Source organism: Triticum aestivum, chromosome 2D, assembly GCF_018294505.1.
Source record: "Triticum aestivum cultivar Chinese Spring chromosome 2D, IWGSC CS RefSeq v2.1, whole genome shotgun sequence".
Lineage (NCBI taxonomy): Eukaryota > Viridiplantae > Streptophyta > Magnoliopsida > Poales > Poaceae > Triticum > Triticum aestivum.
This window is the reverse complement of record NC_057799.1, coordinates 50,115,822-50,142,055: the sequence shown is the minus strand read 5'-3', so window position 1 is coordinate 50,142,055 and position 26,234 is coordinate 50,115,822. Positions and strand designations below refer to the sequence as shown.

Genomic DNA, 26,234 nt, shown 5'->3' with positions numbered 1-26,234 from the left:
GGTTTTGAGGCAACACAAAACATATATTGGGCCACACACGCACACTACCATAAGCATGCTAATTAGACTTGGGAAGCATTCGGAAACAATTAGCTAGTTGTAGCAGTTCCCGCAGAGGTGCATCCACTCTACATTGTTGTGACGCACATGTTCTCACGTTAAGAAAAAATGCTCGGCAGTCACTACATTTTCTCACGTTCCGAAAAATGCCCAGTAGCACAATGTTCAGATCAATCAGGTTTTCACAAACATTTGATACCATCAAACTGAGTTCGTGCAATGGCAAGCCAAACAGCAAACACAACGGTGACAACAGCAACCACTGCACCAGCTCTAACGAATTAATTGCAAGGAAATAGCATAATTGGGGCTAGGTCATCGAAATGGTACCACACTTCATTTTATTTGCATGTCAGTACCAGGTTTGGGCCTAGCGGTCACAAAACGCCCTAATTCTCATTTGAACCATTTTTAACAGTAGAACTGACTGTTGGGGCCGCTCTTAGGGATGATGTGGACAAAAAACATGTTGACTCCCATGGTAACTTCTCCCATGAGTCTCTGCTAACGGCTCCATGATGAGAGACCACTGGACGGAACCGAGGCAGAATGCCAGGGACGGCCGACATGGTGCTGGGGGACGGGGAAGAGGTGGTGGACCTCTCTCTTCTCTAGGTCCTTGCTGGGCTGCCCTAGAACCAATACCAACTTGCAAAAAGCATAAAGAGTGATACCAATTCGTTTGCCTAGCCTTAGGTGTGGTACTTTTTTGCAATTAACTCAGCTATAACTAATCAGTTGTTTCTTGTAACTGCCTGATGCTGCTTCATCGGTCGATCGACGGAGGATAGAAAATCATGAGAACAACACAACGAAGAAGACCAACTCTCCGAAGCAGCAGACAAACAGTGAGTGGAATGGTAAAGCGTACGTAGGTGGAAGCAGATAGGGCACTCCACGGCACGTTCGTCTTGCTCGGCGGCGTCGAAGCACGAAGCGAGGTCGCCGAATCAGACAAGAAGATGGCGGAGCCGGTCGGAGTCGAGGCAGCACAAGCTGACCCATGGCCCCCAGTTCAAAATCTTGGAGTCATAAACCGTCAGGTTCAAGGCTACCAACACAAACTGGCCATCGGCTTGCAAAAAAAAAGGAAAAACTTTAAGGAAAATTTAGAAAACAAAAAGGTTCCGTCGCTGGGACTTGAACCCGGGTCTCTCAGGTGAGAGTCGAGTATCCTAACCACCTAGACTACGACGGAATGAGTGATGCTTTAGATACTAAAACATATATATTCGGGAGGCAGGTCTGTTCGTGTATGCCACACACAAAACAGCACGAACGATAGAGCTGAATCGCAGCTTTGCTTTTTACAGACATGCCTACAAAACATCACCAAACCGAGAACAAACTACATTTGATCCATTCCATATTTGGATTCTGCCATGCACGCGAACACATGGATTGTACCAAATTCAGACAAAGCGGATCCTGGGAATCCAAGCCAACACATGATGTGTTGATCTTGGACAAAATTCCAGCAATCTACCTGCCTCCCTGAGTTGAGCAACCATACCGCATATGCAGGTACGCAACTGATCAAATATTCAAATACCACAACAAACTAGTCATCAGCTCATCATTCGTCAAATTTAGCTTGCAGGGCTTTTGCTTTCATTGAGCACTCCAGAAAGATATCTCAAACCGTCTGTTGCTAACACAACATCCTGCGACCTTAAAACTACTGAAGAAATGTATGTGATTTGTTGTGTGGACTTCCAGAAAGATATCCAAACAAATGACCAGAAAACTAATTATGTGACAGGCGCTTTGTTGCCAACTATAGAAAGATATTTGAAATAACCCACACAACTTTTATAGTACAAACTCTCACACAACGCACAAATTATGCGACAACTTTTATATATCCAAATAAATGACCAGAAAACTAATATAGGTCGTCAGTCCAGGCATATACCCCGGGAGAAATTAATCAAGCATCTTTTGATTTATCTCAAAACAACTCAACTTGAATGTTGAAGTGTACGTTATGTAAACTTGATGAATTTTTTCTTACTTTTCTTCGCAACAATGTTGATTAAATGATGTAGGGATTGAAAACCTTAAATTGTAAATTATATACTAAATAAGTTGTCTTCCATCTCAACTATAACTGAAAAATCATTGAAATTTCAGATTAGAAATTGAAAAGGAACAAATTTAACGGAAATTGGCTATGGCTCCTAGGTGCATATGCACTCATTGTCTAAATACATATTTTGAAAAGTTGAAAAATTCCGAACAAAAATCCCGCGTGTATATCCGAACATTCTATGTGCGCGCACAAAGTTTTCGGTGAAAAACGAGGTTTTTTGTGTCTTGTGTAAAAAAGACAATTTCTGATGCTTCATTATAACTATTCACGAGGCATTTCTTTATCTTTTTTACACAAGCCACAAAAAACGTCGTTTTTCACCAAAACTTTATGCACACACATAGAATGTCCGGATATACCCGCCGGATTTTTGTTCCGAATTTTTCAACTTTTGAAAATGTGTATTTAAACAATAGGTGCATATGCACCTAGGAGCCAAAACACCGTGTTCACATGATAAAGTATCTCAATACAATTTGAATACTATAATCTTGTATGTCTCGATTCTCATATGAAATTCTTATGCAGCACTGAGACTATAATGATTCACATTTCAAAAGAAAAAAAATGATCTCTCGTGATGCTTTGTAGCATGATGACATGAAAAAAGGGACTTAGTTGGGACGAAAACTCCATACCGGAGTAACAACCAGCTTAGAAACTGAGAATTCTCTCTACAAATTCGTGAAGTTGTATAATTTCAGCAGCCGGAGGCGGCCAAGGAGGAGTGTACATCTGCGCCATAGTTGGGTCTGGCCGCCGGAGCATTAGCAGATTGGCGGCAGCGTTGTTCTTCTGAAGCCGGTGAAGTAAGCAAATGAATAACAAAAAATTAACGAGCAGGGTCATCCTATGATAATACCTGAATCAATTGGAAAGCCATAATACGAAAGCTCAACGTACCAACATGTTCAAAGTGAACATAATATAATATGGTAACATGCTATCTCACAAGTCTTTTATAAATGTCAACGATGCCCCTATTATCCACGAGACATCAATGAATCCAAGATATAACTAAGTATACAAATCGGGAGTTGAAAGCATCACAACCGTATATTACTTAATGTCACAAAAGACATATAAACTAAGAATGATAATCACACTCTTAATAGTTGGTGCTTTAAAAGAAGGATGGAATGACTCAACATAAAAAGTAAATAGGCCCTTCAAAGAGGGAAGCATAAATTGTCATGTGCATATTAAACACATTAATGTGTGGGAGAAGGGCGGCCAACCAGCATGGCCATGTGGCGCATGCTGGTTGGCCATGGCGAGAAACTTTTTGATTTATTTTTGAACGTTATTTTTGGAAGATGAAAGTGAGATTTTTTTTTATTGTGAGAAAAGTTTTATTTTAGTTTTTTTTTTGAAGATGAAAGTGAGATTATTTTTTTGAGATGGATGTGTTGGCCACGTGTTGCGAGAACATTTCTTTTAATTTTGAGATGCAGAAGAGATTTTTTTTCCTTTTTTAAGAGGAAGAAATACGCACACAGCTTTCTCTCAAGAGGCCCGCAATGGCAGGCCCCAGTCACTAGTTTGTAGTATTGAAAGGGTGGTCCAGCTCTTATTACCAATGTTTTGGGTTAGCGCTCAAGATTTTACCATAGGAAATACATATATTTTCCATTGCCCCTTGTAATTGTGCGAGGTACCACACACTCTATTTTACATATCTTTAGTTTCATAAAGATTTGTCCTCCTTCCGCTTTAAGAATTGGAGACCTTTTATTTAGTAGGTCTTTTCCTGCGTTTTTTATTGTTCAGAACCATCATTATGAGATCGTGGAAAACAAAATATGTTTACGATCATCTAAGCAATGTGAAACATTTATATATTTTTTCTTTTTGTTAATGCACCAACGGCAATTACTTTTAATATATTTACCAATGATACAAATAAGTAGGTATGGTCGACTCTTATGGCAAAACCTGGCACAAGAATTTGGCACAAGCAGAATTCATGGCTAGTATACATGAAGACTAGCAAAAGACTAGGAAGCGACCAACTAGAGAGCACGAACATCATAATCATGCATTTTGAACATGTAATCTTACGTGGTAATATGAATATGATACTACACAAAAGTTATAATACCATCGAGGCTGATTTAAACTTTTGATAACAAATGTAAACATGTACCAAGTGTTGGAAATATGCCCTAGAGGCAATAATAAATGGTTATTATTATATTTATTTGTTCATGGTAATTGTCTATTGTTCATGTTATAATTGTATTGTCCAGAAATCGTAATACATGTGTGAATGCATAGACCACAACGTGTCCCTAGTAAGCCTCTAGTTGACTAGCTCGTTGATCAACAGATAGTCAAGGTTTCCTGACTATGGACATTGGATGTCATTGATAATGGGATCACATCATTAGGAGAATTATGTGATGGACATGACCCAATCCTAAGCATAGCATAAAAGATCGTGTAGTTTCGTTTGCTAGAGCTTTTCCAATGTCAAGTATCTTTTCCTTAGACCATGAGATCGTGCAACTCCCGGATACCGTAGGAGTGCTTTGGGTGTGCCAAACGTCACAACGTAACTGGGTGACTATAAAGGTGCACTACGGGTATCTCCGAAAGTGTCTGTTGGGTTGGCACGGATCGAGACTGGGATTTGTCACTCCGTGTGACGGAGAGGTATCTCTGGGCCCACTCGGTAATGCATCATCACAATGAGCTCTATGTGACTAAGGCGTTAGTCACGGGATCATGCATTGCGGTACGAGTAAAGAGACTTGCCGGTAACGAGATTGAACAAGGTATTGGGATACCGACGATCGAATCTTGGGCAAGTAACATACCGATTGACAAAGGGAATTGCATACGGGATTGATCGAATCCTCGACACCGTGGTTCATCCGATGAGATCATCGTGGAACATGTGGGAGCCAACATGGGTATCCAGATCCCGCTGTTGGTTATTGACCGGAGAGGCGTCTCGGTCATGTCTGCATGTCTCCCGAACCCGTAGGGTCTACACACTTAAGGTTCGGTGACGCTAGGGTTGTACAGATATGTGTATGCGGAAACCCGAAAGTTGTTCGGAGTCCCGGATGAGATCCCGGACGTCACGAGAGGTTCCGGAATGGTCCGGAGGTGAAGAATTATATATAGGAAGTCAAGTTTCGGGGGTTACCGGTATTGTACCGGGACCACCGGAAGGGTCCCGGGGGTCCACAGGGTGGGGCCACCTATCCCGGAGGGCCCCATAGGCTGAAAGTGGAAGGGAACCAACCCCTAGTGGGCTGGGCGCCCCCCCATGGGCCTTTCCCCATGCGCCTAGGGTTGGGAACCCTAGGGTGGGGGGGCTTTCCCCTTGCCTTGGGGGGCAAGGCACCCCTTCCCCCCTTTGGCCGGCGCCCCCCCCCCCCCCATGAGATCCCATCTCTAGGGCCGGCGCCCCCCCAGGGGGCCTATATAAAGGGGGGGAGGGAGGGCAGCAACCTACAGCCTTGGGCGCCTCCCTCCTCCCCTGCTACACCTCTCCGTCTCGTAGAAGCTCGGCGAAGCCCTGCCGAGACCCGCTACATCCACCACCACGCCGTCGTGCTGCTGGATCTCCATCAACCTCTCCTTCCCCCTTGCTGGATCAAGAAGGAGGAGACATCGCTGCACCGTACGTGTGTTGAACGCGGAGGTGCCGTCCGTTCGGCACTCGGTCATCGATGATTTGGATCACGGCGAGTACGACTCCGTCATCCACGTTCATTGGAACGCTTCCGCTCGCGATCTACAAGGGTATGTAGATGCACTCCTTTCCCCTCGTTGCTAGTAGACTCCATAGATGCATCTTGGTGAGCGTAGGAAAATTTTAAATTATGCTACGATTCCCAACAGTGGCATCATGAGCCAGGCCTATGCGTAGTTACTATGCACGAGTAGAACACAAAGCAGTTGTGGGCGTTGAGTTTGCCAATTCTTCTTGCCGCTACTAGTCGTTTCTTGTTTCGGCGGCATTGTAGGATGAAGCGGCCCGGACCGACCTTACACGTACGCTTACGTGAGACAGGTTCCACCGACTGACATGCACTAGTTGCATAAGGTGGCTAGCGGGTGTCTGTCTCTCCTACTTTAGTCGGAACGGATTCGATGAAAAGGGTCCTTATGAAGGGTAAATAGAAATTGGCAAATCACGTTGTGGTCATACGTAGGTAAGAAAACGTTCTTGCTAGAAACCTACAAACCACGTAAAAAACATGCAACAACAATTAGAGGACGTCTAACTTGTTTTTGCAGCAAGTGCTATGTGATGTGATATGGCCAGAAGATGTGATGAATGATATATGTGATGTATGAGATTGATCATATTCTTGTAATAGGAATCACGACTTGCATGTCGATGAGTATGACAACCGGCAGGAGCCATAGGAGTTGTCTTTATTATTTTGCATGACCTGCGTGTCATTGAATAACGCCATGTAAATTACTTTACTTTGTTGCTAAACGCGTTAGCCATAGAAGTAGAAGTAATCGTTGGCGTGACGACTTCATGAAGACACAATGATGGAGATCATGATGATGGAGATCATGGTGTCATGCCGGTGACGAAGATGATCATGGTGCCCCGCAGATGGAGATCAAAGGAGCATAATGATATTGGCCATATCATGTCACTATTTGATTGCATGTGATGTTTATCATGTTTTTGCATCTTATTTGCTTAGAACGATGGTAGTAAGTAAGATGATCCCTTATGATAATTTCAAGAAAAGTGTTCCCCCTAACTGTGCACCGTTGCGAAGGTTCATTGTCTCGAAGCACCACGTGATGATTGGGTGTGATAGATTCTAACGTTCGAATACAACGGGTGTTGACGAGCCTAGCATGTACAGACATGGCCTCGGAACACACGCAATACACTTAGGTTGACTTGACGAGCCTAGCATGTACAGACATGGCCTCGGAACACGGAGGACTGAAAGGTCGAGCATGAGTCGTATAGAAGATACGATCAACATGGAGATGTTCACCGATCTTGACTAGTCCGTCTCACGTGATGATCGGACACGGCCTAGTTAAACTCGGATCATGTTTCACTTAGATGACTAGAGGGATGTCTATCTGAGTGGGAGTTCATTAAATAATTTGATTAGATGAACTTAATTATCATGAACTTAGTCTAAAATCTTTACACTATATATTGTAGATCATATGGCCAACGTTGTCCTCAATTTCAACGCGTTCCTAGAGAAAACCAAGCTGAAAGATGATGGCAGCAACTATACGGACTGGGTCCGGAACCTGAGGCTCATCCTCATAGTAGCCAAGAAAGATTATGTCTTAGAAGCACCGCTAGGTGATGCACCAATCCCTGAGAACCAAGACGTTATGAACGCTTGGCAATCACGTGCTGATGATTACTCCCTCGTTCAGTGCGGCATGCTTTACAGCTTAGAACCGGGTCTCCAAAAGCGTTTTGAGAAACATGGAGCATATGAGATGTTCGAGGAGCTGAAATTGGTTTTCCAAGCTCATGCCCGGGTCGAGAGATATGATGTCTCCGACAAGTTCTTCAGCTGTAAAATGGAGGAGAATAGTTCTGTTAGTGAGCACATACTCAGAATGTCTGGGTTGCACAACCGCTTGACTCAGCTGGGAGTTAATCTCCCGGATGACGCGGTCATTGACAGAATCCTTCAGTCGCTTCCACCAAGCTTCAAGAGCTTTGTGATGAACTACAATATGCAGGGGATGGAAAAGACCATTCCTGAGGTATATTCGATGCTGAAATTAGCGGAGGTGGAAATCAGAAAAGAACATCAAGTGTTGATGGTGAATAAAACCACTAAGTTCAAGAAGGGCAAGGGTAAGAAGAACTTCAAGAAGGACGGCAAGGGAGTTGCCGCATCCGGTAAACCAGTTACTGGGAAGAAGTCAAAGAATGGACCCAAGCCTGAGACAGAGTGCTTTTATTGCAAGGGAAGTGGTCACTGGAAGCGGAACTGCCCCAAATACTTAGTGGACAAGAAGAAGGCCGGCAACACCAAAGGTATATGTGATATACATGTAATTGATGTGTACCTTACCAGTACTCGTAGTAGCTCCTGGGTATTTGATACCGGTGCGGTTGCTCATATTTGTAACTCAAAACAGGAACTACGGAATAAACGGAGACTGGCGAAGGACGAGGTGACGATGCGCGTCGGGAATGGTTCCAAGGTCGATGTGATCGCCGTCGGCACGCTACCTCTGCATCTCCCTACGGGATTAGTTTTAAACCTCAATAATTGTTATTTAGTGCCAGCTTTGAGCATGAACATTGTATCTGGATCTCGTTTAATTCGAGATGGCTACTCATTTAAATCCGAGAATAATGGTTGTTCTATTTATTTGAGAGATATATGTTTTATGGTCATGCCCCGCTGGTCAATGGTTTATTTTTGATGAATCTCGAACGTGATGTTACACATGTTCATAGTGTGAATACCAAAAGATGTAAAGTTGATAACGATAGTCCCACATACTTGTGGCACTGCCGCCTTGGTCACATTGGTGTCAAGCGCATGAAGAAGCTCCATGCAGATGGACTTTTGGAGTCTCTTGATTACGAATCATTTGACACGTGCGAACCATGCCTCATGGGTAAGATGACCAAGACTCCGTTCTCCGGAACAATGGAGCGAGCAACCAACTTATTGGAAATCATACATACCGATGTGTGTGGTCCAATGAGTGTTGAGGCTCGCGGAGGATATCGTTATGTTCTCACTCTCACTGATGATTTAAGTAGATATGGGTATGTCTACCTAATGAAACACAAGTCTGAAACCTTTGAAAAGTTCAAGGAATTTCAGAGTGAAGTTGAGAATCAACGTGACAGAAAAATAAAATTCTTACGATCAGATCGTGGTGGAGAATATTTAAGTCACGAATTTGGTACACACTTAAGGAAATGTGGAATAGTTTCACAACTCGCGCCGCCTGGAACACCTCAGAGAAATGGTGTGTCCGAACGTCATAATCGCACTCTATTGGATATGGTGCGATCTATGATGTCTCTTACCGATTTACCGCTCTCATTTTGGGGCTATGCTTTAGAGACTGCCGCATTCACTTTAAATAGGGCTCCGTCGAAATCCGTTGAGACAACACCGTATGAATTATGGTTTGGGAAGAAACCTAAGCTGTCGTTTCTAAAAGTTTGGGGATGCGATGCTTATGTCAAGAAACTTCAACCTGAAAAGCTCGAACCCAAATCGGAAAAATGCGTCTTCATAGGATACCCTAAGGAAACCATTGGGTATACCTTCTACCTCAGATCCGAAGGCAAGATCTTCGTTGCCAAGAACGAGTCCTTTCTGGAGAAGGAGTTTCTCTCGAAAGAATTGAGTGGGAGGAAAGTGGAACTTGATGAGGTGATAGTCACCCCTTCCGAACCGGAAAGTAGCGCAGCGCGGGAAAATGTTCCTGTGGTGCCTACACCGACCGGGGAGCTAGTTAATTATGATGATCATGAAGCTTCAGATCAAGTTACTGAACTTCGTAGGTCCACAAGGACACGTTCCGCACCAGAGTGGTACGGCAACCCTGTCCTAGAAATCATGTTGTTAGACAACGGTGAACCTTCGAACTATGAAAAAGCGATGGCGGGCCCGGATTCCGACAAATGGCTAGAAGCCATGAAATCCGAGATAGAATCCATGTATGAAAACAAAGTATGGACTTTGACTGACTGGCCCGATGAGCGGCGAGCCATAGAAAACAAATGGATCTTTAAGAAGAAGACAGACGCAGATGGTAATGTGACCATCTACAAAGCTCGACTTGTCGCTAAGGGTTATCGACAAGTTCAAGGGGTTGACTACGATGAGACTTTCTCACCCGTAGCGAAGCTGAAGTCCGTCCGAATCATGTTAGCAATTGCCGCATACTATGATTATGAGACATGGCAGATGGACGTCAAAACGGCATTCCTTAATGGCTTCCTTAAGGAAGAGTTGTATATGATGCAGCCGGAAGGTTTTGTCGATCCGAAGAATGCTAACAAAGTATGCAAGCTCCAGCGCTCAATCTATGGGCTGGTGCAAGCATCTCGGAGTTGGAACATTCGCTTTGATGAGATGATCAAAGCGTTTGGGTTTACACAGACTTATGGAGAAGCCTGTGTTTACAACAAAGTGAGTGGGAGCTCTGTAGCATTTCTCATATAATATGTGGATGACATATTATTGATGGGAAATGATATAGAATTCTTGGAAAGTATAAAGGCCTATTTGAATAAGTGTTTTTCAATGAAGGACCTTGGAGAAGCTGCTTATATATTAGGCATCAAGATCTATAGAGATAGATCAAGACGCCTCATTAGTCTTTCACAGAGTACATACCTTGACAAGATATTGAAGAAGTTCAATATGGATCAGTCCAAGAAGGGGTTCTTGCCTGTATTGCAAGGTGTGCAATTGAGCACGGCTCAATGCCCGACCACGGCAGAAGATAGAGAAAAGATGAGTGTCATCCCCTATGCCTCGGCCATAGGGTCTATTATGTATGTCATGCTATGTACCAGACCTGATGTAAACCTTGCCGTAAGTTTGGTAGGAAGGTACCAAAGTAATCCCGGCACGGAACACTGGACAGCGGTCAAGAATATCCTGAAGTACCTGAAGAGGACTAAGGATGTGTTTCTCGTTTATGGAGGTGACGAAGAGCTCGTCGTAAAGGGTTACGTCGACGCTAGCTTCGACACAGATCTGGATGACTCGAAGTCACAGACCGGATACGTGTATATTTTGAATGGAGGAGCAGTAAGCTGGTGCAGTTGCAAGCAAAGCGTCGTGGCGGGATCTACATGTGAAGCGGAATACATGGCAGCCTCGGAGGCAGCACAGGAAGCAGTCTGGATGAAGGAGTTCATTACCGACCTAGGGGTGATTCCCAATGCGTCGGGCCCGATGACTCTCTTCTGTGACAACACTGGAGCCATTGCCCTTGCGAAGGAGCCCAGGTTTCACAGGAAGACCAGGCATATCAAGCGTCGCTTCAACTCCATTCGTGAAAGTGTTCAAAATGGAGACATAGATATTTGTAAAGTACATACGGACCTGAATGTAGCAGATCCGTTGACTAAACCTCTCCCTAGGGCAAAACATGATCAACACCAGGACGCAATGGGTGTTCGATTCATCACAATGTAACTAGATTATTGACTCTAGTGCAAGTGGGAGACTGTTGGAAATATGCCCTAGAGGCAATAATAAATGGTTATTATTATATTTCTTTGTTCATGGTAATTGTCTATTGTTCATGTTATAATTGTATTGTCCGGAAATCGTAATACATGTGTGAATGCATAGACCACAACGTGTCCCTAGTAAGCCTCTAGTTGACTAGCTCGTTGATCAACAGATAGTCAAGGTTTCCTGACTATGGACATTGGATGTCATTGATAATGGGATCACATCATTAGGAGAATGATGTGATGGACATGACCCAATCCTAAGCATAGCATAAAAGATCGTGTAGTTTCGTTTGCTAGAGCTTTTCCAATGTCAAGTATCTTTTCCTTAGACCATGAGATCGTGCAACTCCCGGTTACCGTAGGAGTGCTTTGGGTGTGCCAAACGTCACAACGTAACTGGGTGACTATAAAGGTGCACTACGGGTATCTCCGAAAGTGTCTGTTGGGTTGGCACGGATCGAGACTGGGATTTGTCACTCCGTGTGACGGAGAGGTATCTCTGGGCCCACTCGGTAATGCATCATCACAATGAGCTCTATGTGACTAAGGCGTTAGTCACGGGATCATGCATTGCGGTACGAGTAAAGAGACTTGCCGGTAACGAGATTGAACAAGGTATTGGGATACCGACGATCGAATCTCGGGCAAGTAACATACCGATTGACAAAGGGAATTGCATACGGGATTGATTGAATCCTCGACACCGTGGTTCATCCGATGAGATCATCGTGGAACATGTGGGAGCCAACATGGTATCCAGATCCCGCTGTTGGTTATTGACCGGAGAGGCGTCTCGGTCATGTCTGCATGTCTCCCGAACCCGTAGGGTCTACACACTTAAGGTTCGGTGACGCTAGGGTTGTACAGATATGTGTATGCGGAAACCCGAAAGTTGTTCGGAGTCCCGGATGAGATCCCGGACGTCACGAGAGGTTCCGGAATGGTCCGGAGGTGAAGAATTATATATAGGAAGTCAAGTTTCGGCCACCGGGAAAGTTTCGGGGATTACCGGTATTGTACCGGGACCACCGGAAGGGTCCCGGGGGTCCACCGGGTGGGGCCACCTATCCCGGAGGTCCCCATAGGCTGAAAGTGGAAGGGAACCAGCCCCTAGTGGGCTGGGCGCCCCCCATGGGCCTTTCCCCATGCGCCTAGGGTTGGGAACCCTAGGGTGGGGGGGGGCTTTCCCCTTGCCTTGGGGGGCAAGGCACCCCTTCCCCCCTTTGGCCGCCCCCCATGAGATCCCATCTCTAGGGCCGGCGCCCCCAGGGGGCCTATATAAAGGGGGGGAGGGCAGCAACCTACAGCCTTGGGCGCCTCCCTCCTCCCCTGCTACACCTCTCCGTCTCGCAGAAGCTCGGCGAAGCCCTGCCGAGACCCGCTACATCCACCACCACGCCGTCGTGCTGCTGGATCTCCATCAGCCTCTCCTTCCCCCTTGCTGGATCAAGAAGGAGGAGACGTCGCTGCACCGTACGTGTGTTGAACGCGGAGGTGCCGTCCGTTCGGCACTCGGTCATCGGTGATTTGGATCACGGCGAGTACGACTCCGTCATCCATGTTCATTGGAACGCTTCCGCTCGCGATCTACAAGGGTATGTAGATGCACTCCTTTCCCCTCGTTGCTAGTAGACTCCATAGATGCATCTTGGTGAGCGTAGGAAAATTTTAAATTATGCTACGATTCCCAACACCAAGCCAGTCAACCGGAACATTCAAAGGGAGATACCATGCTAATATCCCACATTACGATTCATTTTGAATGCCCATTGATATTTTAGATGACGCAATATAACTCTCTAATTAATAAAGACTTAGCATGGGAAAGCATAAATCGCCAAACTTTTATTGAGCCGGAGACAGGCTACTGCGAGGAGAGAGAGGCACTACTACGAGACTTGGCGGTGATGCGGTTGTGTGCCCACATGGTTTACCGACTGTGCTCCCGGGCAAGTCGGCGCTTTGCGAGGGATTTTTGTTGCATTGATTGGAGACAAGGAAGATGTTATCTGACTTCACTCCAATTGGCTAAGTGCTCAGGTCTCGCCTTAACTTTATATTAGTGTCCAACCAAGTACAAGAAGCTCATTTGGTCGAAAAGGTGAAGGTACAAACTCAAGCAAACATCTATAGCTGTTAAATAAAAAGTACAACAGTCCAATTACTGGTCTCCGTCCACCCGGTCAATGAGTTGTTATGGTATTTATTTATTTTCCAACCTCCCATCAAGTGTTCATGCATATATATTGTTCCCATCAATTGTGGTTCATAGTGATCACATAGTCATAAGCAGAGAAAGAAAAATACCCATCCGGTGTGCCTTCATCTCTGAGTGAGCTAGTCCTGATGGATAGTACCCAAGACAATTCCCTCATTTTACTTTGTTAAAGTCAGCTTTTTAGGCAATACAAAACACACGTTAGGCCACATGCACACACTACCACAAAAATGTTAATTAGATTTAGGAGACATTAGGAAATGATTAGCTTGAAGCTCTTGATTGTCCAGCAGGGCATGTACTATGCACCATTACTCCAAATCTATTGAAAAGGGCAGTGCCTAGAAGGCGCTTAGGCACGCTTAGGCGCTAGGCAATAGCCAAATGCCTAGGCCGCCTAGGCCAAATGCATCGTCTAAGGCATAAGCGGAAGTCTAGGCGGGGCAAGTAAGAAGTTATCTACCCAAGCGAGAAATCATGTCATATTGTACTGATATGTCAAAAAGACCCTATTCCAATGGTAGTAGCTGGTAGTTAACTTATTTATATGTCCTGAATTAATATAATACATATATAATAACCATAAATACACCCTGACAGTAAAAACTATACAACCGTCTGGGCCGCAATTAGGGGGCTTAAGCACCGCCTCACTTACTCCTAGTGTTTTTTCCAACCTATACATCATTACTCCACATTGCTACAAACAGTGGCAGAGGGCGATTTTTTTAGGTGGGGCGTAACCTAAAGCATAAAAAAATCAATGCCAAACTAGAGTAGTCGATACATACTAAAATGCACCCAAATAGTTTTTCCATGTAGAAGAGTTATACATATGCACGTAGAAATGTGTTCAATCAATAATAAATACTTAAATAGTTGGAAAGTCGCATGACACAATGTAAAATCGCCGTTAATTTTATGATATTAAGCCCAAAAACATTTTGGACAGATCTATTCTTTGCATACAAGAAAAAGCAAAACACTTTGCAAAGGTAAGAAAGAATGCACGCCGTTCCATACTAGCCCATGTTAGCACATCTCTACTCCTAATATCTCAGTTGATAGTTTCCGTTCCATAGTTAATTTTTGTTTGGTTTTTTCGTCCCACCTCCCACCATCCCTTCTGTACTGGTTTTCTTATCTCAATCGTTTCCGATTCGTTTTTTAGACTATACGAGTACCCCCGATTTTCCGGAGTTCTCGCAGCCAACCAGATCCGCGCCGCCGCCTCTGCTCCCGCTCCCGTCACCTCCTCGGCCTCTTCGTCCTGGCCGGCTGCGCCCCCTCTGCACGACGCCTCGCCGGACACCGATCTCGCCCCGCAGGACTCAACTCCGCCGGTCTCGTCATCCTCTCCATCACCGCAGTCGTCCACGTCGAAGGCACGGACATCGGAGGCGGTGAGGCGAGGGCTCGCGGCGAGGGAAGCACCTCGGATCCACTCGATCCCGCGCCTCCACCGACCGCAGCCACCTCCGTTCAATCCACCCCTCCACGGTCCCCGCAAGATCCCACGTCTTCACCGTCCGCCACTGCCCGACCCCTTACTCCCTCCGGCAATGCACAGAGCTACATGTCCTCCTTACTGCTTCCGGCTACCTCACAATTTTAATCTGGTCCATGGGACATGAAAAACTTATTTCCGTTCAATGGTGGCAGAGAGATATTCTTGTCCCGAACTCAGGAGCTGCTGGACATTTCCACCGTAATGGAGCGTATCAGCAGGTTAGTTAATCTTTGTTGCTATTATCCTTAGTGTGATTTCTACTAACTATTTCTCTGCTCTATTCTCTGGGCTTGAAGAGGTGGACGACAGTAATAGGAGAACTGGAACAAGCGCCGGAAGCAGCCGTGAACATAGATGCACAGTTCTGCGAGGAAGAAACCAGGGTGTACAAAGGAAGGGAGATCTCACCCCAGGTCTCCAAGCTATTGACTGGGAAGATGAACCCCAGGCAACCGGGTTGGATTGGTTTGCACATAACCCGTAAAACTTACCGATTTTAATTCGCTTGGTATAGGTCCTTAATGATTCAGTACGTTATATCGGTATTGAGTGTACTAGCAGTCTACAGATAGATTTGCGTCTGTATGCTGAGCTTGTTCTGAGGATAATAATTTTTTGATTGAATCCAATGCAAGGTAACTAATAGAAATACAGTTGTACTACTAATGACAGTCTCGCTTTTGGGAAGTTTTTTGATGGATATTTAGTCGTGGCAGCTATTTCTACCGTGGAATAACTGTAATTTAGCTATGTGACACCGATGAATTATATAAAGTTTAGAAATGCATGTATGTCGATTTAATTTAATGGACATGATCTTTTAGGTTGATTTCAGCTGAGCAATAGGAAACATGGGTGCAGAGTAAGGATTGCATCGGCGGCACCATGCCCTTCTCGGGCGACATCTCTTGAGAAAGCGATAAGGGCATTCGCTAACGATCCAATACATAATGTGATTGTACCAGTGCTGGGGACAAGTTCTGACTCTTTATGAGAGAGGCGTGTGGTTTTTACAATCTAATCATTTGGGAGAAAGGTTTTGGGATCAGATATTGGAAATGCAGGTCAAATGTTGAGAGGACAAAATGTAATTAGGAAATAGTGTGTCCATATGTGGTGAGTTTTATTTCATTGCGACATATTTCAGTTTTTGGACAGTGCGTGGATGTGTGTGAGTTGAGTTCTAAGAAGCATTTTTTTCTCATGTTGACAACATGCAGGGTAAAGCAGGTGTGTAGAACACACGATCTTGCCGATGTTAGTACCCTGCTCTAATAAATTGCTTAGATCAGAGCACAGGGGTTAAGAAGTACATGAGGCTGCAATTTGACAGTGAGTCTGAGGAGAACTATGTCGAGGAGATGACAAGAAATGTACGTTGATTTTTTATGAAAGAAATACATAGTTGCTGCTGTGAGCACATTCATTTTTATTAGTAGAACTATTGAGTTTTACTATGTGATTTGCATCTGATTGTTATAGGGGAGTCCGCTAATGAGAGCTAACCTGGCCACTGAATGGCATGCGATCAAAACATACACAAGCGCTATGTTTGATGAAAATTAGATCTTGTATGAGTGTGGACTGTGGAGCATACCAAAGTTGAAGAGATTGAGAAACACAAGTCATGTCCTGGAGGTATGATCTTGTGCGCTTTGCTCGCTGTTTATTTGTATGCAGCAGAATATATCAGGTTGTGTGAGAGAGTGAACTTACTTCAGTGATAAATAATGGCAGGTGCTGGACTTCATGCGTGTGAAGCGATGCTCACAACATAGGAACCATTGGCATATAATCTGTTCTCCTACATGCACTTCAGAATGTGCATAGAGCTTGTTCGGCTTGGGGACATAAATTTTGATGCGTACGATTGTCTGGTTTATTTGTTGAAGGCAAATTTGGTGGACATGAAACCTTTTGCCGAGGTGAGAGATGGGCTTGGTTTGGAAGACCGGCTTGCTGAAAATGGAGTAGTTGTCAAGCTGTTGAAAATACATACTATGTGTAGATCGCAAAACTCAAGAGCATCCAGCAAATGCTGGTAGTGGTGACAATGTTTCAGTAATATACCAGGAAGCAGGTTAGCATAACTATCAGTGCCAGGCTACCAGCTACAAGGAAAGAGATTGACTGGCCAATGACCAGCAGGGAGAAAGCCCCTTAGGAAGGATTGAGTAAGAGGACCAATTTCTGCAGCATTTTCTGCCGCCATGGTCACAAAAGGACTACATGGACAGACAGAGGTGATGCTCCGAAACATCTTGCAAACTGGGCAGGTGCAATAGCTATGGCGTCGAGGGACAGAAAAGGAACAATTTTACCAAGCCCATAGAATTTAGATTGCCAACGGAAACTAAAATGAGTGCAAATTATGAGACCCTTTTTTGGTTAGTAGTTAGTGTTACTTTCTCAATACTCGAGTCAAGATTCTTCCTAATGGTCACCATGGGATCGACAGAACTCTTTAGGTGGCGGAGAAGTTTGATATGAGCCTCTAAGGTACTCTTCGACCTAGCTGAAAATGATGTTCTTTTAGAGGGTATCCTGGCGGATCATAGGAATATTTACTTTGCTTTCTTTTCTATTTATGCAGGTTGAAGATTCTGAAGTTATTGGGTTTTTGCTTCCAACTGAAATGATTCCTTTATATCTGAGTACTATGGAGATGGGCTGTGAACTTACCAGAACAGTATGAACTCAACTCCTTCTCTGAATTTAATTCTTCTATGATGCTTTCCAAAGCCGACGATGACCACACTGTGGACCCACATGGCAGAGGAAGGGGATGCCCGAGACTGAGACGATGACGGTGGTCGCGACACACAGCTGCAGGAGTGGACAACAGAGACAAACACTCCCTTGGATTCGTCGTGATTCTGGAATGGGAGGCAGGTCACTGCCGCTACCGCCCATGAAGCTGACGATGATCACGTGGCCGTCATGCAGCGGCGAGGTGGCGGTTGTGGAGGGGAAGGGGGAGGTGAGGGGAGACGCGCGGGCGAAAACCCACACGGCGGAGGAAGGGGATGCCTCAGGTGGCGACGGTCATGACGGTCACTATATTGTGATATGTTATTTGCATATAAATGATTCAGGGGACCCCGGTTTGTCGTTTAGATTTCTCCAGTAAGTTGTTTAGATTTCTCCCCGCTCATGTCTGACTGGTCGGTTTAGTTCCTGAATTGTAGCTTCCCCGGTATGTTGGGTAATTCACAGTCCTACCCGTTTGATAGTGTATTGATGCCTGACAACTACGTAATGAGTGCATGTTGTTCAAGTGCTTATCTTTTTCTGTTAAACCATTTGTCACCTAGGAATTCTTCATTTTGTAATATAGAGTAGTAAACGAATTTGCTAGGGAATCATATGCACAATCTTTGTAGCTTGAATAATTCGCTATGTTCTAATTTGAAATTATGTTGGCAAATCGTTTGATGTGCTGTCTGTTGCAGATTGTTCGAAGATGGGGCCCATCTCTTTCTAAACTGCAAAGAAGTGAAGGAGCAATGGTATGCCTTGCTGCTGGAGGAAATCCGGATTAGAGTGTAATTCAGCGCATGACGTCATGAGAAAAATTCTGAGGTTGCGGAGAAGGATAAGTTGCTCACTATTTGAGTGTGGGCCGAGCAATTTTTGGAACGGACTGTCTGATACTCAAGCAGGCTGTGAGCTTTGAAGCGTATGGTCAAGTGCCGCTGGGTATTTTCTTATGTGATATCAAGTACCCACTACTATAAGCTACGTACTTTATTCATTGATTGAGGCTAGAGTGATTCATGCTCCAAGGGGATGTAACCAGCCATCTAATGTGCTGGCAGCTTTGGGTGCAGGGTTAGACAATGGTGATCATGTTGAATGGTTCTCAGACTACTTTGAGGTTGTAGCCCATGTTGTAACCGGCGATTTAGCCGTGTACTCCCTCCATTTCTAAATATAAGTCTTTTTAAAGGTTTCAAATGGACTACAACATACGGATGTATATAGACATATTTTAGAGTGTAGATTCACTCATTTTGCTCCGTATGTAGTCCCTTGTTGAAATCTCTAAAAAGACTTATATTTGGGAACAGAGGGAGTATTAAATTTCAACCATGAGGACAGTGATACGGGAGCTGGCCATCTAACCATGCCTGCATACATTTCAAAATGCATTTGAACAAAATGGATAAATTTCATGCAAACAAGCTGGAATTCACTAAGTTTAGATATAATAATTTACATAAATTTGATGATATTTCGTCCGTTCTACTAAAAACTGAAAAAGTTATAAAACCTTAGACTAACTTGTAGCGGCCGGTGTCCGGTGGCCTCGTAGGCGTGGCCAGGGCTGGATTTATGTTTAAGCACACTGGTGTCAGTTCACACCGACTACCTGCAGAAATACACTAGGGATAGTCATTGTACTCACTTAATAACACCGTCACATATCGTACTAAAGGTGCAAACATATTAATGACCCCAAACGACTCATTTTTCTAGCTCCGTCCCTAAGCGTGGCCACCCCGGCCGCACCTCCATCGTCGTCTGTGCCGTCGTCGTTGTCTTGGAAAGGCGCGGCAGGCCTGCCCGGCAACCGCTTGGCGCTTGGGGAGGATCCGCTGCCTGGCTGCGGCCTTGCCCCTTCCTTTTTTCATAGTTTAATCCTCTTTTGTGAATTACTTAAGTTCAATCACAAGCGAAAAATTTCAGTCTATTAGTTAACATGTCTATCCATGTTTCTTCTAAGTTATAGAAATTGACCTACTCTTATATCGTTCGTTAGACAATGCCTTAAGCAAAGGGAACGAGCCTCAATTAATGTATCTAGGTAGGCCAGGATCCTTTGTTTGGATAACTATTTGTGCAAGAGCAAGAAGCTTGGGTTTACAAATAAAAGCGACACTTGGGTTTCTAGGCTGTCTACACCTTTTGCTAGGGCCTTCATTATGGATGATGGTGTAAACTTGTTTCAAGGAGATACACAAAAGTGGATCAAAAGAGTATCATATTACAAAAGAGTGAATTGTTTTTTTAAGATAAGAAGAAAATGAGTGGATGTTTGCATTTTTCGCCTTTATGAGAGAAATGTCATATGCTTTTTTATATAGTGAAAAATATCACATACCATAACAAGTCATTTCTATAGAGCAACTACCAACAAGTGATTTACAGGTGAGCCTACAATTTATTAAACTGGGATGCGACTCACTCTACTAAAAAGCATGATGCCACTCACTCTGACTAAAAATGGTCACCTGCTCGCATTTAGCAACTGAACAATTAAGTATACGTGTTTATATGTTCACTTTAGATCTTTGGATGATGCTTTGAAAATGTTTATTGACAAAGCTTTATAATATACTGGACTGAAAACTCGTCGATTTTACAAAATGAGAAGAGATGCATACAAATAATTATTTTTCTGTATATATTTCTTGCACATGATAATACAAATGGTGTGTTTATATTATTATTTTGTAGAGTATGAGAGGGGTTGAGATGGACAAAGGAATCCATTAACAAGAATGTCAAGGCGACGTCGTTGCAAAGGACAAAAAAATCATCGAATTTTATACAACAATACATGTGCACACACATAATCAGAACAAAATTAAAGGCCATCAAGTAGATTTTAATAATTTGTAATATATTTTTAGTTGGATCATCGATTTATGTGTATACATCGTCAATTTGCTTTTTTGTTATCAGTTTACATTACAAGTGAAGTAGACTTCAATTATTATGCAATTGTGTCCATGCTATATTATCTCTTCCTGTGATATTTTACATGGATTATTTTATATACCTTCAGCAAAATATTTCAGAAGCCCATGGCAACGCACGAGCATACTACTAGTATACAGTAGTGAAAATGTTCTATACAGTGTTAAAAAAAGTACTAAATGTTGGCATACAACAAAAGGCAACTACAGAATTGTGCACTCAGTATCGCCGGGTCACAAACGAAGGAACTAGCACTGATCTAGCACATGGTTTCCTCAAAACTTTATATTAGTTCTTGTTTCACACGTGGCTCGATGCGTGACTTAAATAAGGCCCAATAAGGTGGGTCAGTGCTCACGGCCCAATAGAACGCTGGTTTTCTTCTCCCATGGTTTTTGGCGATCGATCTGTATACATAAAACCCAAATCGCTGAAATCAAGGTAGGGCGAGCGCCTCATCTCGCCCTACCGAGAGCTCTGCCTGTGGCTATGAAGCACGGTGTCAATCCCATGAACAACAAAATGTAGAATCAAGAGTAACAAGAGTCGCCTTGGCATTATGAACGCTCTTGGCATCAGGCGCCCTAATGCGAGATAGCAATGAGGGACTCTGTACGCATGAAGAAAATCTCGAGCTCCTCGTAGCAGACCTCAAATCAGTGAACCGCTCCTCACTTTTGTGAAACAAGAACTAATATAAAGTTTTGAGGAAACCATGTGTGAGAACAACTTGGAACTAAGTCAGGTGAACTAGATGATTGCATATCGTTATATGCATCGTGTTAAGACTTAATTAACACATGTCAATTAACCAAATCATTCTGAGCGGTCGCTCCGTTGCTTGCGATGACCCAATGCCATCGCCGATGCCGGCTCCGTAAAAAAAGAAAGAATTGATTGTGAAAGATAAGTGTTTCATTCCTCTCCCTAATCGTTGAAATTCGAACTATCCACTAGCTCCTCATTTCTTTGGATTCTAGCCCTTCCTTCCGGATTTAATATCCAAAGTAAATCTTTCATGGGCAGGAAGTCCTAAATTTTTTTGTTGCGTACTCCTTACCCTTTTCTCCCATGGTCCTACTTTCACTTCTACAGACCTTCTATCCATACGAGTTCGAGGATTGGTGAATCGATGTGGGAATAGATAAAACAATTGTTAACTACACATAACCGTGTAGCTCATCAAGAAGACCATCAATGACCGGTATCGGTTATTTATCTTTTATGTTTGCGCATTGAGTTACCTATAATCCATAGGCGCCGCCAGGCATGGGAGACTATGGTCACATGACACACTTGAAGAACACGACGACCCGAAAAAAGAAGGCTCGATGGATATTGTGATGGTGGTCAACCCGAGCCACCAATATGTGTTCGGTGGAATGCCAAGTAGGTAAGAAATTTGTTCGCTTGTTCCTTTTGATTTTCTTGGTTCAATTTAGAGAATGTGATTGTACATGTGGCCAAATTCAATCTCATGTAGTGATGTGACTTTCAATGTTGTGAGTTCGCATACGCCATCGGCCGCTGAGCATGATGATTGAGTTGGTTGGGTTTGCCGACTCAACGGATCTTGAGTGATCCAAAGATATGTGGAAATAGAGAATTGACGCCTCTTGCGTTTTTTGAGAGATACGAGCAAATAGAGAAAAATGCCTCTTGAGTATTTTTTTTACTTCCTAGAATTAGGTTGTTTTTGCATGGTACCTAGAATTAGGTTGGGGGCTGCCCTCTCGTCCATACTCTCGTATTATCTAGACACCATAGCTTGATCTCTTTCGCCTTCAGGTGTTTTCTCCGTGGGCAATGCATACCATGTGTTGTGCCGAACGCCCACCATTCCATGGACTGGTCCACTTTGGAAGGCCCCATTGCCCCTGAAGATCAAGATTTTCACGTGGCAATTGTTGAGGGGCCAGCTTCCCTCTAGGACGGATGTGCTTAAGAGGCATGGGCCGGGTGATGGCCTGTGCCCCCTCTATGAGGTCCCTGAGACCGGGTCTCACATCTTGTTCTCCTACACGACACCTCGAGTTCTCTGGGTTTTCGTCTGCGAGGCCTTGGGGCCTAATTGGGAGGCCTTGGATCTTGCGGGTTTTCTCGAAACCAAAGCCAACCAAACCAGCCGGCAGTGCCGCCTATTCTGGCTTGTGCTTGCAGCGATGTCTTGGACGCTATGGATGATGCGTAATAAAATGGTGATTGATTGGGTCTTCCCTCAACATGCCTCTGACTCGTTCTTCAAATTCCTTACTTTCTTGCAGCACTGGCATCCGTTATGTAGATAGCGGGACCGCGACTGTCTGGGACTCATTCTGGATGCGCTCCTGGCTAACGCCTGCCGTCTCGCCTCTTTGCAGGACCACTGAGCCGGCTGCCACTAGGTGGATTTTTTTCCCTATTTCTTTTGTGCTTTCTTGGGTGTGATTGTGTTGTCTCCCTAGCCATCTTTGTTGCTTCTGTGCTCGTGATGAACTGGTTGTATGGATGTTGGCTCTATTTATAAAGCAAATCGAAAGTCTATTTGAGGTAATTTTATACATTAATATCGTGTACAACTAGCAAAGCTAGTAAGGTTGACACCTTGCTAATGGGAACACAAGTGAAGTTACCCATATTGTAATACAATTTAACATTGGTGGTGAAACTCGTACCTTCAGGGATGGATATATTGGTTCTCATTCAGAAAAGTTTGATGCTTGCTACAATCTCTTACACTTGCAGTCCAACACTGTGCTACCTTTGTCCCAGGGGTCAATCAACAAACAACACCAACGATCACACACGAAGAATCACACTAGAAAGGAGCAAAGTCATACAAGATCGAAGCTGTGCATGGGTTATTGCTACCATGGAACTGAGTTTGTGCGATGTCAAGCCCAACAATAACACAAAGGTGACACCGGCAACCACTACACCAGCTCTAACGAATTAGTTTCAAGGAAATACTAAAATTGGGGCTAGGTCATTGAAATGGTACCACACTTCATTTTATTTGCAAGTCAGTACTAGGTTTGGGTCTAGCGGTCACAAAACGCCCTAATTCTCGTTTCAACCATTTTTAACAGCGGAACTGACCGGTGGGGCCCGCTCTTCATGATGAGAGACCACTGGGCGGAGCCGATGCAGGATGCCAGGGACAGCCGACATGGTGCTGGGCCTCTCTCTTCTCTAGATCCTTGCTGGGCTGCCCTAGAACCAGTACCAACTTATAAAAAAACATAAAGAGTGATACCAATTCGTTGGTCTAGCCTTAGTTGTGGTACTTTCTTGCAATTAACTCAGCTATAGCTGATCACTTGTTCCTTGTAACTGCCTGATGCAGCTTCATCAGCCCCCATATGTGCCACCAACAAGGGTCCTAGTCCACGCCTTCCTCTGCATTTGCATCCTAACATATACAAACTGCAAGCACGCATCCATCCATGAGGCGCTTGCAGTGGTTCTTTGCTAACGCCGACATGGTTGCTTTATCTATAAAGCCGGGCGAGAGCCTGTTTCTAGAGAACGCCAACGTGGTTGTGATGTTGTGTGGATTGATTCTTTTGCAGAACGTGGTTGCTTTTATGCTATTGCCAGTTTGCTACTGTACTATACTGGTATTTCTCGAGAGTTCCGGAAGGAAGTTTCTCGACTGGCTTTGGTATGAAAAAAAATGCATAGCTGGAAAAAGGGAAATGGACGCCCTTCATAAAATAGTTCAGGTAAAGTGCATTCTTATTCAGATAATGCATTGAATGTTCTGCGATCTGATTCAGCAAGCATACTGTAAATGCAGGCAGTGATTAAACTGCATTCAACTTGTAACAGTACGGTAGTAAGTTCATAGCACAGCTGATCGCAACGTATTATTACAAGAAACTGGAATCGAATAATCAGGTATCTATCGTAGCATCTAACAAGTGAAGTGAATCTAGTTCGCAACTCATCTGAAGAACCCGGAAACGAGCAAAAGGTTTTTTAGTTGAGCTGAAGAATGCATTTGATGCTGATGCTGTGACATTCTGAACTTCGACAGTAGTTAATGCACACCTACGGTAGATATGTTAAAATTAAAAGAATTACAGGCTGGGATTCCGGAGCAGGCAGGTCCACCGCGCGGAATCAAAGCAACTGCGGCGGCATGATGACTGGACGCTAACTTGGAGTTCTTGGCCACCGCAAATATAATTTCGGCATGAACAATTTATCTTTGTCTTGAGAGCCGACTACAGAATAACTAGTTGAATGCCCGTGCGTTGCCACGGGTCAACAAATGAATCTATGGCTAGCCCTGGGCTACAGCTCTTGGGTCATCACACTATCCTTTGGTATGTTGTCACCCTGCTCCGAATCTGCCATATTTTCTCCCAGTCCTGCAAACTACCGTTGCTATTCCCAGCCCCGCTAGAAAATTGCACGAGTTTTCTCCAAGTATGCCAGATTGCCAAAGTCATTCCCAATGTCACTAACTTCATATAGTTTGCAACAGCACACCACAACATTCGAGTAATTCAACTGATACCCAATTTTGTTTTTTGCAATGTTATACGTCAGAAATCCCAAAGGAGCCTATTTTTTTGGAAACGTTTGCCTCCGGACGACCGGCCGAGCGCTTGGCCGGTCTCCCCTCGCCCGCTGGCTCTTTTCACGCGGGAACATGCCTCATATGCTAGGTGGGCCTCAAGCGAGACGTCGCTTTCCTTATCTCTTTCTTATATTATCACATTTTTTTCCTATGCTTCTTCTTCCCCTCGCCTTGTCGCTTCTTTCTCTCACCTTATGCACAGTGAGCTCGCCAGCGCCCATGGCGCGACCTCCGGCTCCTTTTGCGAGTGCCTCCTTCCCCGCTGCAAGCATCTCCTCCCCCACACACCTCAAACTGCTGCCTCACCAATGCTACAACCGTAGAGATTTTTGGCTGGAACCGATGATAATTTTTGCTTGAATCAGCGTTGCTTTTTGCTTCGTGGGTGCTACAACCAGTTCTGTGCAACCACAAAGCTGCAAGCGGCATCCGAGAAAGCTACAACCGGCCATGAAAAAGCTTCAACCCGAGATGGCGCGGAAGCTGGGGCTGGCCGGTGCTACAACCGTTGACAGAAAAGCTTCTACTCTTAGATGAAAAAGCTTCAACCGGGCACTATGAAATAAAGAAATCGCAACATTGGACAGAAAAAGCTTCAACGTAGATGCAAAAAGCTTCATATCAAACATTGTGCAATGAATTTTTTGCTGGAAGTGGTTTCAGTTTTTGCTCGAACCGGCGGAATTTTTTTGCTTCAAACGGTGACGCTCACGGAATTTTTGCTGGAAACGGTCATTGGATTTGCTGGAAAGCAGTGCAAAATTTGTTGCAACCGGTGAGTACTGGTGAGGCTACAATCACAACACTGCGGCGACGGCGAGCGACAGCAATCTGCGGCGATGGCGAGTGACAGCGATCTGCTATGGAAGGCGAGGATGGTGGCCGGGG

The 26,234-nt window shown here is 44.4% G+C and overlaps 1 long non-coding RNA gene and 1 other non-coding gene across 5 annotated transcripts; one reads left to right on the top strand and one right to left on the bottom strand.

Annotated features, from left to right (window-relative positions):
- Positions 1-1,185: 1,185 nt before the first annotated feature.
- On the bottom strand, positions 1,186-1,258 carry TRNAE-CUC (transfer RNA glutamic acid (anticodon CUC)). The gene has a single exon. It is a non-coding gene; the product is annotated as a tRNA-Glu (tRNA).
- A 13,479-nt stretch (positions 1,259-14,737) lies between these two features.
- LOC123051482 (uncharacterized) lies at positions 14,738-19,184 on the top strand. 4 transcript variants are annotated; one of them, XR_006424182.1, is made up of 9 exons: positions 14,738-15,144; positions 15,229-15,294; positions 15,373-16,192; positions 16,297-16,449; positions 16,559-16,714; positions 16,814-17,575; positions 17,670-17,765; positions 17,853-18,202; positions 18,529-19,183. It is a non-coding gene; the product is annotated as an uncharacterized lncRNA (long non-coding RNA). The 4 variants fall into 4 exon arrangements; XR_006424180.1 differs by having other exon boundaries at positions 14,738-15,294; positions 15,373-15,541; positions 15,901-16,192; positions 18,529-19,181; XR_006424181.1 differs by having other exon boundaries at positions 14,738-15,294; positions 17,853-18,180; positions 18,529-19,184.
- Positions 19,185-26,234: the final 7,050 nt, after the last annotated feature.